This window comes from Panthera uncia (genome assembly GCF_023721935.1).
Source record: "Panthera uncia isolate 11264 chromosome B2 unlocalized genomic scaffold, Puncia_PCG_1.0 HiC_scaffold_25, whole genome shotgun sequence".
NCBI classification, from domain to species: Eukaryota; Metazoa; Chordata; class Mammalia; order Carnivora; family Felidae; genus Panthera; species Panthera uncia.
This window is the reverse complement of record NW_026057581.1, coordinates 12,969,484-12,981,229: the sequence shown is the minus strand read 5'-3', so window position 1 is coordinate 12,981,229 and position 11,746 is coordinate 12,969,484. Positions and strand designations below refer to the sequence as shown.

General features: G+C 48.8%; 1 long non-coding RNA gene and 1 pseudogene across 1 annotated transcript; one reads left to right on the top strand and one right to left on the bottom strand.

Annotated features, from left to right (window-relative positions):
• Positions 1-5,992: 5,992 nt before the first annotated feature.
• On the top strand, positions 5,993-6,778 carry LOC125939478 (60S ribosomal protein L34-like; annotated as a pseudogene).
• Positions 6,779-8,928: 2,150 nt separating this feature from the next.
• On the bottom strand, positions 8,929-10,588 carry LOC125939546 (uncharacterized). The gene is made up of 3 exons (XR_007463089.1): positions 10,213-10,588; positions 9,981-10,098; positions 8,929-9,796 (listed from the first exon to the last, which is right to left on the bottom strand). It is a non-coding gene; the product is annotated as an uncharacterized LOC125939546 (long non-coding RNA).
• Positions 10,589-11,746: the final 1,158 nt, after the last annotated feature.

Here is an 11,746-nt window from a genome sequence, read left to right as displayed (position 1 = left end):
AGATCGAGAGATGTCCCCTCTCCTTGCCAGCAGTGCAATTGTAAGCCATCTCACAGTCTCTTTATTTATAAACCGGAGACGATACAACCCCACCCCTCCCCTCCCCACCTCTTGGGAGGATTAAATGAGATCATGAAAAAGGGAAGGGTTTTATCAGATTCTGAAAGGCTGCAACGCCTTCATAATTCTTATTATCCCAACACTGCTGGGAAGTTGATGGACAGAACTGTCAGGATTCCTTCCAAATGAGGCCAAGGAATATAGGACCCACCCCCTCAAAGAACAAGGCAACAGCCCTCTCTCTCTGACATGCTTTTTTTTTTTTTTTTTAAAGAAACAAATTCCTGGGATTTATCTGATCGCCACTTTGCTCAAGCAAATCATTTTTCTAATCTAAATGCAGTCGCAGTTGCGGTAGCTGGAAAATGACTTACTCTTCTTAACACTCTGCTTTGGTGACAGGAAGAAAATGAGACAAACTGTAAAAGGTGTGCTGTATATTTCATTCCACGTTACAGAAAAACCCGAAACACAATAATCCCGTGCAATTGTTTCCAGAGTCAGATGGGCTGGGGCGGTGTTGGTGAGGGAAGCTGGGAAGCTGCTACCCAAGGGCAGCTCAGGAGGCAGTGACCATGAAGGGGCAGAGGAAGACGCGTGGGGCTGGGCGCGGGGCCGGGCTCCTGTCGCCTGCACCCACTCGCACCCACACACTGATCCCCACTGTCCACGTTCTCTCTTTTCTCGCAGCTCCGAGAGTCCACTCTTAAGAAAGACTCTAGGGGGGCGCCTGGGTGTCTCAGTCGGTTAAGCATCCGACTTCGGCTCAGGTCACGATCTCGCGGTTCGTGAGTTCGAGCCCCGCGTCAGGCTCTGTCTGTGCTGACGGCTCAGAGCCTGGAGGCTGCTTCGGATTCTGTGTCTCCTTCTCTCTCTGCCCCTCCCCCACTTGTGCTCTGCCTCTCTCTGCCTATCAAAAATAAATAAATGTAGAAAAAATTCAATAAAAAAAAAAGAAAGACTCTAATAGGGGCTCCTGGGTGGCTCCGTCGGTTGAGCGTCCAGCTCCGGATTTCAACTCAGGTCATGCTCTCACAGTTTGTGAGTTCGAGCCCCCTGTCAGGCTCTGGGCTGACGGTGTGGAGCCTGCTTGGATTCTCTCTCTCTCCCTCTCTCTCTGCCCCTCCCTGCCTCTCTCTATCTCTCAAAATAAATAAATAAAGTTAAAAATTAAAAAAAAGAAAAGAAAGATTCTAACAGGGCTCCTGGATGGCTCAGTCGGTTGAGCGTCCGACTCTCTTGATCTCAGCTCGGGTCATGATCTTACAGTTCATGGGTTTGAGCCCCGCGTCAGGCTCCACGTTGACGGCATGGAGCCTGCTTGGGATTCTCCCTCTCTCTCTCTCTCCTTCTCTCTCTCTCTCTCTCTTTCTGTCAAAACAAATACATAAACTTAAAAAAAAGACTCTAACAGAAGCCACTTAAACCTCAGGGTGAATGTAAGACACCCTATTACCTCTCTCTAAAGGGATTTCTGTCTTGACCCTTATCACTGTTGAAGACCTTCTGTGTAATATTCAAGCCCCCTAATGTGAGGACATCAGCCAGGACATGGCCTCTGCTTGCCTCTCTTACCAGTTCATCATTCTACTCCACCGACCCTAACTGCGCCAGGCCCGTGGTAACAGAAGAGCCGTGCATCTTGATTGTGGTGGTACTTCCAAGAGACCGCACAGGAGACAAAACCCGACGCGGTCGCGGGCACACACACGAGCGCGTGTATAACTGATGGAGACCGAATAGTTTGCAAATCGTACCAACGTCCGTTCTGTTGCTCTGGTGCTGGACTGTAATTACACAAGATGCCAACATCAAGAAAGGAGAGGTGATGTAGGCAAGGGACTCCCCGCCCCATGCGTTTCTCTTACAACTTCCTGTGAATCTCCCTTTATTTCAAGATATAAAGGTTAAAATAAAATCCATCAGGTTTTCTCATGTCTTTATTTCTTCTTTTTTTCTTTTTTTTTAAGAAAGGCAGGGGCGCCCGGGTGGCTCAGTCGGTTAAGCGTCCGACTTCAGCTCAGGTGGCGATCTCACGATCTCACGGTCCATGAGTTCGAGCCCCGCGTCGGGCTCTGGGCTGACGGCTCAGAGCCTGGAGCCTGCTTCCCATTCTGTGTCTCCCTCTCTCTCTGCCCCTCCCCCGTTCATGCTCTGTCTCTCTCTGTCTCAAAAATAAATAAACATTAAAAAAAAAATTAAGAAAGGCGGACTGCCACGTGCAGCGCCTCATGTGGATGTGTCTGGAGTCTTGGAAGCTTGACCACCCTGCGTTCTCCTACAACGGATCTTGAGAGCTTGTTTAGAGGTTCTAGCAGGGGAACGCAGCTACTCGTATACCCTTGACTGAAGAGGCTCGTCCTCTTCGACCTAATGCGCAGCTTCGGGAGGGACGCACATAGAGCGGTGAGGGAGGAAGGGGACACCCGCCTAGCCAGCCAGATCAGCCGAATCAACCCTGGCGATCAATGGGCAGCCAGATCACCCCCACATCCTCTTTACTTCTTTTGCGAGATTATGATCACTCTCATATGTACCTACTAACTCTTCATTCTTCAACTCAGCTCATGCATCATTGCTCAACACAAACTCAATAAATGTTTATGAAATGAGTGAACGAGTGGTCCCTGTTTTTCTCTGATAAACAGGCTGTGGAAAAAAAAAAAAGACAGAAAGAGGCTGTGAATCAATAAAATGACATAATCTTGCAGATAAAAGCACGCACTTGGAAGTCAGGCTACCTGACTGAAACCCCACTTCAATACGTTCCTCTAGCTGTGTCATCTGAGCTTGGTTTCCTCACCTTCTAAGTAGGAACGATACTAACATTGTACGGTTTTTACGAAGATTACGTGAATTAATGCAGTGTGATACTGTCAGAAATATATATTTGGTCTCTTCCCCAGCTCCTGACTCAGAGCTGCTAAAATCCTTGGAGCTTCCTACAGATCAAAACCACAATGAGATATCACCTCACCCCGTCAGAATGGCTAAAACTAAAAATCCAGAACAACAAACGTTGGCGAGGATGTGGGGGAGAAAGGAGCCCTCATGCACCGTGGGTGGGAATGCAAATTGGTGCAACCACCACCGTGGAGAACAGTAAGGAGGTTCCTCAAAACTACCCTACGATCCAGTAATAGCACTGCTGGGTATTTACCCAAAGAATACAAAAACACTGATTTGAGGCGATATACATACACCTTTGTTTCTTGCAACTTTATTTACAATAGCCAAATTATGGAGGCAGCCCAGATGTCCATCAATAGATGAATGGGTAAAGGAGATGGAGTATCTGTTCAATGGAATATTATTCAGCCATAAAAAAGAACGAAATCTTGCCATTCTCAACAACGTGGATGGAGCTAGAGGGTATCATGCTGAGTGAGATAAGTCAGTCAGAGAAACACAAAGACCATGTGATTTCACTCAGATGAACAAAGGGGGTGGGGAAAAAGAGAGAGAGGCAAACCAAACAACAGAGTTAACTGTGGTGAACAAAGTGGTGGTTACCAGAGGGGAGGCGGGCGGGGGATGGGTGAGATAGGTAGAGGGGATTAAGAGTACGCTTCCCACGATGAGCCCTGAGTACTATATGGAGATGTTGAATCACGAAATTGTACACCTGAAAGTAGCATAAAACACCGGACTTCAACTTTTTACAAATAAATTAAAAAAGAAAATATAAAATCCTTGGAACTTCGAGAGATGGGAGCAGCTTTAGTTATTCACAGCCAGCCCCTTTCCATACCTGAGTTTCTGCTAATAAAGTGATTCTTGCACATCTGGCTCTGTGCTGGCCAAGTGGAGCCTGCTTGGGATTCTCTGTTTTCCTCTCTCTCTTCCTCTCTCTCTCTCCCTCTGCCCCTCCCCTCCCCGTGTTCCCTCTCTATCTCTCTCCTCCTCTGTCAAGATAAATAAACTTTAAAAAGTAAATAAAAATAAATTTAAAAATGTTTTTTTAAAGTGCTGGGAGGGTGGCATGCCCAGAGAGGGCATGGAGCTCCATGAACCTCCACCACCCCCACCCCTTGCCCTGTACATCTCCTCCACTTGGCTGTTCCTGGGTTGTAGTCTTTATAATAAACTGGTAAAATTAAGAAGTGAAGTGTTTTCCTGAGGGGTGTGAGCCCTTCTAACAAATTATGAAACACGAGAAGGGGATCACGTATAGCTGGCTGGTCAGAGGCACGGGTCGCAACCCGGGACTTGTAATGAGTGTCTGAAGGGGTGAGGTGGTGGAAGCAGTCTTCTGGGACTGACCCCTTCACCTGCGATGTCTGCACTAACTCCAGGCAGTGTCAGATCGGAACAGATCGGAACTCTCTGCTGTCCAGAGAGTTAAAGAATTGGTTGGTATGAGGCAAAGTCCCCCATTCGGTGTCAGAAGTGTTGGGAATAAAAACAGCTTGAACGCACATAAAATCCTTAAAATAGTGCCTGTGCATATAGTAAGCTCTCAAATGTGGCCGTTATTATCTCTGGGATGCCTTTTCTGACCTGCCTCCTCCCCTATCCCTGGCCCACCCTCCCCATGTGTATCCAAAACATCCTGTGCTCCCCGACCTGGCGACCCGGCGACCCGGCGTGCGTACTGATCTAGCACTCTGCAACAAACTACCCCAAGACTAGTGTCTGAAAACAATGATACTATTTATTTTGCTTATGAATCTGCACTCCGGCAGGCTCCTAGAGGACTGCTCACCTCTGCTCCAGTTGGCATCAGCCAGTGTGGCTCAAAGACTGGGGGCTGGGATCTAAATGTTCACTCACATGCCCAATGTCTGGCACAGTCTCACTGGGGCCTCAGCTGGGGTTCTCAGTCAGAATCAGAAATGCAGCCTCTGTCTGTGCCTGGGGTTTCCTCACAACGTGGTGTCGTCTACGTTCCCAGGGCAAGTATCCCAACAGAAAAAGAGCCAAATGGAGGCCATATTGGTTTTGACCGAGCCTTGGAAGCCACGGTGTTAACTTCTTCCACAATCTGTTCAAGGCACAAGGGTCCTCCAAGTTCAAGGCACAAGGACATAGATTCCCCTTCTTGATGGAGGAGTGGCAGGCTTCTGGAAAACATGTGGGACCCAAACTATCACTCTGTGAACCACGTCTTTTATTTTCTGTAATCCAATGCTTTGACATCTGGGGCCTTGTCAACCCCAGAGAGATTGCCCCTCCCAGGGTTAACCGATTCCTGGAGATGGTGAACTGCTGACCCACAAAGCACACCATTCAAATTCAAACCAACCAATCCAGAGCCCACACACGGTCAACGTTTTCATTGGTCTGTCATGTTCCGAGCTACTACGCCCCATGCCCTCATCACCCCAGGGTCACTTCCCAGACAACTAGGGACAGTCCCTGTGCCTCAGAGCCTCACCGAAATTACTCAAAGTAGCCAAACCTAAGCTCGCTTACCCTGCCTCGCTGATGCTTTCCCTGTGAAACCACAGTGGAGGTTCTTTTTCACTTTTTCCCCCCTTTCTGCCTCCTGACTGATCCTGGCACTTCTTCGGGTCATCCCTCGTGGCATGGCATGCCATGGGGCATGGCATTCCCCCTTGGGATCTGTGAGTGTAATGACATATCTTTTCAGTCATAAATGTCTCCTGATCTGGTCCCCTTACTCTACCTCAAATTTTTTAGTAATATATGATATTTTAGAGTAATCACTGTGGCCATTTGGGGGAAATACAATCTTCCACTCTCTGCCTTATAACTGATTATGTACTTGCCTTTGCCCTCAACTTGACTGGTGCACACAGAAAACACACCCTCCTTTTATCTCTTTAGCCCCTACGCCCAGTACATAACAAGGACTGAATACTTGAGAGCCATACCACAACCTTTGTCCTCCTTATTAGGTATCCAAAGAAATAGGACCCTTTGTACCTTTTTGCTCTACCGGGACAGCGTCTGTCCGTCGGCATTCAGAATGGTCCAGCATTTGACATACCGTCGTAGACAGCCTCTAACAAAACTAGGCTCTCTTGAACCCGTGGTAATAGAATTGTTTATTTTTATTTTTTTTTATTTTATTTATTTATTTTTTTTTTTTAATTTATTTTTGAGACAGAGAGAGACAGAGCATGAACAGGGGAGGGTCATAGAGAGAGGGAGACACAGAATCTGAAACAGGCTCCAGGCTCTGAGCTGTCAGCACAGAGCCCGACGCGGGGCTCGAACTCACGGACCGTGAGATCATGACCTGAGCCGAAGTCGGACACTCAACCGACCGAGCCACCCAGGCGCCCCTATTTTTTTTTAATTGTTTAAAATTTTTCTTTATATTTGAGAGAGCAAGAGTGAGAGACAGAGCTTGAGCAGGGGAAGGCAGAAACAGAGGCAGAATCCGAAGCAGGTCCCAGGCTCCGAGCTGTCAGCACAGAGCCTGACTCGGGGCTCGAACTCAAGAAAAGGGAGATCGTGACCTGAGCGGAAGTCAGACGCTTAACTGACTGAATCCTCTACCCTTATACCAAGGAGGTTGGGAAAGCCCCCAAATCTGCATGTGGCGTGTGTGCAGGCCAGCTTCAGGGAGTTCGTGCCGTGAAGCCTAAAGTTCTTATGAGGTTGTCTACAACAGGTCAGGAGGGCCTGTGGTGGCTTCGTGCGTGCCACATGTGTTCGTGACAGGATCAAGCGCGCTTTCCTTATTGAGGAGCAGAAAATCATTGTGCAAGTGTTGAAGGCACAAGCACCGAGTCAGAAAGCTACATAAAAAAATGAAGATTTTTGAGTAGCTAAAAAATAAAAAAGAAGAAGAAGAAGAAGAAGAAAAGAAAAGAAAAGAAAAAAGATTTTTTGTAAATTCCTTGGACACATTGTGCCACGCTGGCTGCTTGTTCTACCAGCCCTTCCTTATTTTATTTTATTTGACTTTATTTGACTTCATTTTATTTTATTTTTAAAGAGGAAGAGAGAGGGAATCTTAAGCAGGCTCCATATTCAGCATGGAGCCCAATGTGGGGCTCAATCCCACTACCAACCCTGGGATCATGACCTGAGCCGAAATCAAGAGTCAGACACTCAGCTGACTGAGCCACCCAGGTGCCCCTCTGGCAGCCCTTCTCCTTCTACTCCACCTGCTAAGGCACAAAAACCCAACTCTTGTCACCTCTTCTTTGTGGGATTACGTGGGATAACACAACTCCTCACGGGTTGGACGTGTGGAGACAGAGCGGGACCTGTGAGGCGATTCTCATCACCCCAAGTCTGCACTGCGTTCAGAGGGCTCACCTGCCGTCATGCATACAAACAGCTGGGCGTCCCTTATCCAGGCAGGTCAGTCCCGCCTTGTGAAACCAGTTAAGGGGAATCTCCCTAACACTATAATCTCCAGGGAGTTCCCAAAGAAAGGGAGTCATGCCTTTACCTGCCCCCATCTCAGAAAAGTTTAGAAACTACAAAGTTCTACGCAGACCCCTGGGACGATGCCCGGATTTTCTCTAGCAGCGTTGGCGATTAGAAACAGCAAAAGCAAGGGGATGCTTCTCCCATCCTTTGGATTTCGAATTCCTTCTCCCATTCCTCCTGTGAGGACAGAGTCTTCCCAAAAGAACCAATACCTTCTTCCTCAAGCCCGAGTGGTGTACGAATGGAAGGGCACCTAAGCAAGATTTACAGCCAGGTAGGAGGTCAGGGAAGATTCCCCACACTTCTTCCAACTGAGTGTCCGATGCTGAGATCCATTTGACAATTTTTAAAAAATCTAGTCTTATTCCCTAAGAAGAGATGAGGTTGAAAATGCAAATATTTCTTGGGAGAAACAACAAATTGGTGCTTGTTCCAGTAAATAATCCTTTTTTTGTGAGCAGATCTGGTTAAGGGGTAGGAGAGAAAACGGAGAAGAAACACAGGGGTAGGTCCTGAGGGCCGAAGATTGATTCTCTGCTTCCTTCCAGAAGAGGCTTCCAGAAAGGCTTCCTTCCTCTGCCAAGACCTTCTCCAATGACCATAGAGTTTTGAGTAGTTGTCAAAAAAAAAAAAAACAACAACAACATTCTAGTTCCGCACCCCCTAGAGCCCTCTGGTGCCATTCTCCAAGCCCTTCAACTAACCTGGGTCATCTAGGAATATCTCAGCTGCTCTAAGTTCTCCACAGAAAAATGTTTTTAAATGCATAGCATACCAGGGCACCTGGGTGACTCAGTTGGTTAAGTCTTGGTTTCAGCTTGGGTCATAATCTTACATTTGTGGGTTCGAGCCCCTCGTCAGGTTCCATGCTCTCGGTGCAGAGCCTGCTTGGGATTCTCCCTCTCTCCTCTCTTGCTGTCCCTCCCTGTGTGTTCTCTCTCTCTCTCTCTCTCTCTCTCTCTCTCAAAAATAAGTAAATAAGCTTAAAAAAAAAAGCTATTATAGTATAAAATAAAATAAAATAAAATAAAATAAAATAAAATAAAAGCCTAGCATACCTTATAAGGAGTAAGACTTTTCCTGGCCAAATTTCAAATGCTAAATGCAGCCACGTTCACAAGAGCCCAAAGGTGGGGCCAACCCAAGTGAGTGTCAGCAGATGAACGGATACACAAAACGTGGTCTAAACGCACAAGGGATTATTATTCAGCCTTAAAAAGGAATGAACTTCCAGGACAGGATGCTAAATGAAATAAGCCAGACACAAAAGGCCAAATATTATACGATTCCACTTATGTGAGATTCCTAAAATATGCAAACTCCTAGAGACAGAAAACAGAACAGTGGTTATCAGGGGCAGGGGGGAGGGAGGAACCAGGGGCCACTGTTTGTGGGTATGGAGCATCTGTTTGGGAAGGTGAAAAAGTTTTGGAGAGGGACAGAGGTGATGGTTGCACAATAGTGAATGTATTAAATACCATAACCTAAATGTGGCTAAAGTGGTAAATTTTATGGTATGTATGTTCTACCACAACAACAACAACAACAACAACAACATTTTCTTAATTTGTTTTTCTAACGTTTTTATTCATTTTTGAGAAATGGAGAGAGACGGAGCATGAGTGGGGGAGGGGCAGAGAGAGAGAGACAGACTCTGAAGCAGGCTCCAGGCTCTGAGCTGTCAGCACACAAACTCAAGTTCTAGAACTCAGGCCAGAGTTCAACACCCTCCCCATCTGGGTCCAACCTTCCAAGCTCTCTCTCAATACCCACCTCCCCCCACCTGGCCTCTTCCCCATCCTCCAAACACCCCTTGTGCTCCCTCCCTGCTGGGTGTCCTGCCCACCCCACCATCCAGCGCGAGCCCCCGCTCCTCCGTGGTCCCCCCTCGAGCCGTCCACAGTGACACGGTGCTTTCTGAACGGCATCCTTTGTCTACATCGTTCCCTTTATTGCTTGGTGATACAACAGATCTACTGGGGGTGGTAATTAGATTCTGAAGATTAAGGCTCTAAGGAACTTTAGGAGATTGTTTCAACTCCCTTAATTTGTAGTGAGGACCCCGACCCTGAGCGATTACTTGCCCAAGGTCCCAGCACTCATTAGCGACAGAGGAGGGAGTACAATCCACATCCCTTCTCTTCTCCATGGCCCTAGGTTGTCACTATTGTCCCCAACAGGGTTTCGAGCTCTGCCGGGGCAGGCAAGGGCCACACCCCCCGTCAGCTGTGTCCTCACCAACCCAGCACGGTTTTTAGTAAGTCCACGCTGAGACCATAAAGATGTTTCTAGACGATGCCGCCGGGGCCTCAAATTTCTCTTAGTTTCTTAAGGACCAATGTTTCTCCCTCTTCCACTTCCGAATCTCTTCCTTACGAGTTTTCTAAGAGAGAATTAGGCAAACCAAAACAAAAGCAGTTGGATAATAGTTTTGCAGAACCTCAGCCAATTTTTGCAACCCCAGAAACATGTTCCGTTTACTGCTTGGCCCTCGATGTGGACCCAGCGTAAACGGAACCAGACGCACTAGCCCTAATTTTATCTCAACTCTGCAGACAGATAGTAACCTGGGTCGGTGCAGTTCATCTATTTCCCGGACCGTGAATTCACTGGCGGTGCTGTCTCGGCTGCGTGGGCATTCTTTCAGTTCCAAGGCACCCAGGCTGCTTCCTCCTCCGCAGAGCTCTTAAAAAGAAAAAAGAAAACACAGCTTCGCCTCACCCTCTGCAGAGACAGAACCCCTCCCGGAGAGCCAGGCAGCATCCACTGGGAGGGGTGACTCTGCAGACGTCGCCTTACCTGGGGCAGAGCACGGCTCCCCTCGGGCAGATCAGCGCATCTCTCTGGGAAGCCATTCGTCCCTCCAGCCTAATGGGTTCCATCAGGAGCAGGATGTGGCTTTGTCCAGCACAAACCCTACACCCCCGGAGGTGACGGCCGCCGGTGATGGGGGCCTCCTGCTGGCCCATCGGCACCGGGGTTTGCTGGTGAGGACGACAGGAAGGAAAACTGGGGAAAGTTCGGAAAGCCGAGTGACTTTTGAAAGGTCCGATAGGGGAGGAAGGCCCAGATCCGTAATCACAGGAGCCTCGTGCAAAATCTAATTACAACTTGGGCGGAAACGGAGGCCAGAAACAAGTGTCATTCATCAACTGAAAACACCAACTAAGGTAAACACTGCCACAAACTCAGGGAAAAAAAAAAAGGTGGGGAGGAAGGAAAGAGGGGTGATCACTCTGGATATCAAGCAAATCAAATTACCCTGAAGGCCCGGCCAGACACATGCATTAATCATCGGTTATCCCAGCTGCACACCTGTACGGGGAGGAGAAGCTGACGTGCTCCAAATGGCTCGGGCAGACGAGTGGGCTTCCCCCGGGGCTGGATGGGAGGGACAGGGGCGCAGGCCCAGGGGGGCCCAGCCCAGAAGTGGCCACGTGGCAACCCCCAGCTCTCCCCGGGGGGCCAGTTGGAAGGAAGAGGAGAATTCGAGGCAGGTGGGGGGGTGCAATCCCCAGCTCTCCAGCCAAGTGACTTTCTTCTGGAGCCCGCGTAGCTGCTGAGCCGCCACTTTAGGCAGCTTTCCCTGGAAGAGCGCAGGCTTTGGGGGGAAGCGAAGGCAGGTCCAAGGACTAGTGGGCCAGAAGCCTCCAAACCCTCCGTGTGGCTGGTTTTCTTCTCTCGTGCAGTTGAGAGTGCAGGGGCATGGCGAGAGAGATGGGGAGGGGTGTGGGGTGGAGACAAAGCGGGCCCCTGACTGTGTTTCCCAGGGTGGGGGGGGGCCCTCAGGCTCTGCAGCCCACGAGTTCCCCACCCCGGGCTAGTCACGAGCACCAGAGGGGGCTGAAAAGCAGCTCAGCCATCGGGGCTGGGAGCTGTTTGCCCTTGATGAGAAATTTCAAGTGGGAGCCTATGTGTGTGGGCTCAAGTGGGAGCCTCAAGTGTGCCTATGTGGATGAGAGAGGGCATTTAGAGGGAACAAATGATTTATTAGCGGGGCCTCCACAAAGTCTCCTTCGGAAAGGGAGGGAGAGTCCTCCCACCGCCCCCCTTATCATTAAAACATTACAGGGGTGGAATCCATTTGGCCTCCTAAGCCGGCCTGTGAGGGAGTCACAGCTGATCAGGCAGCCAGCTGAGCTCCCCCAGCCTTTCTCTGAGTGCAACAATATGTATAAACTGGCAAAATGGACCGCGGACCACTTTGATGTTGAACAAAGAGGAAAAACTCCAAAACAGCGTAAAAAAACGTATTCCTGTTTAACTCTTCTGTGTCCTTTCTGCAGCGCAAATTAAAGACTCGAGGCAGCTGGACAGGGCCCCGGGGAGAGCT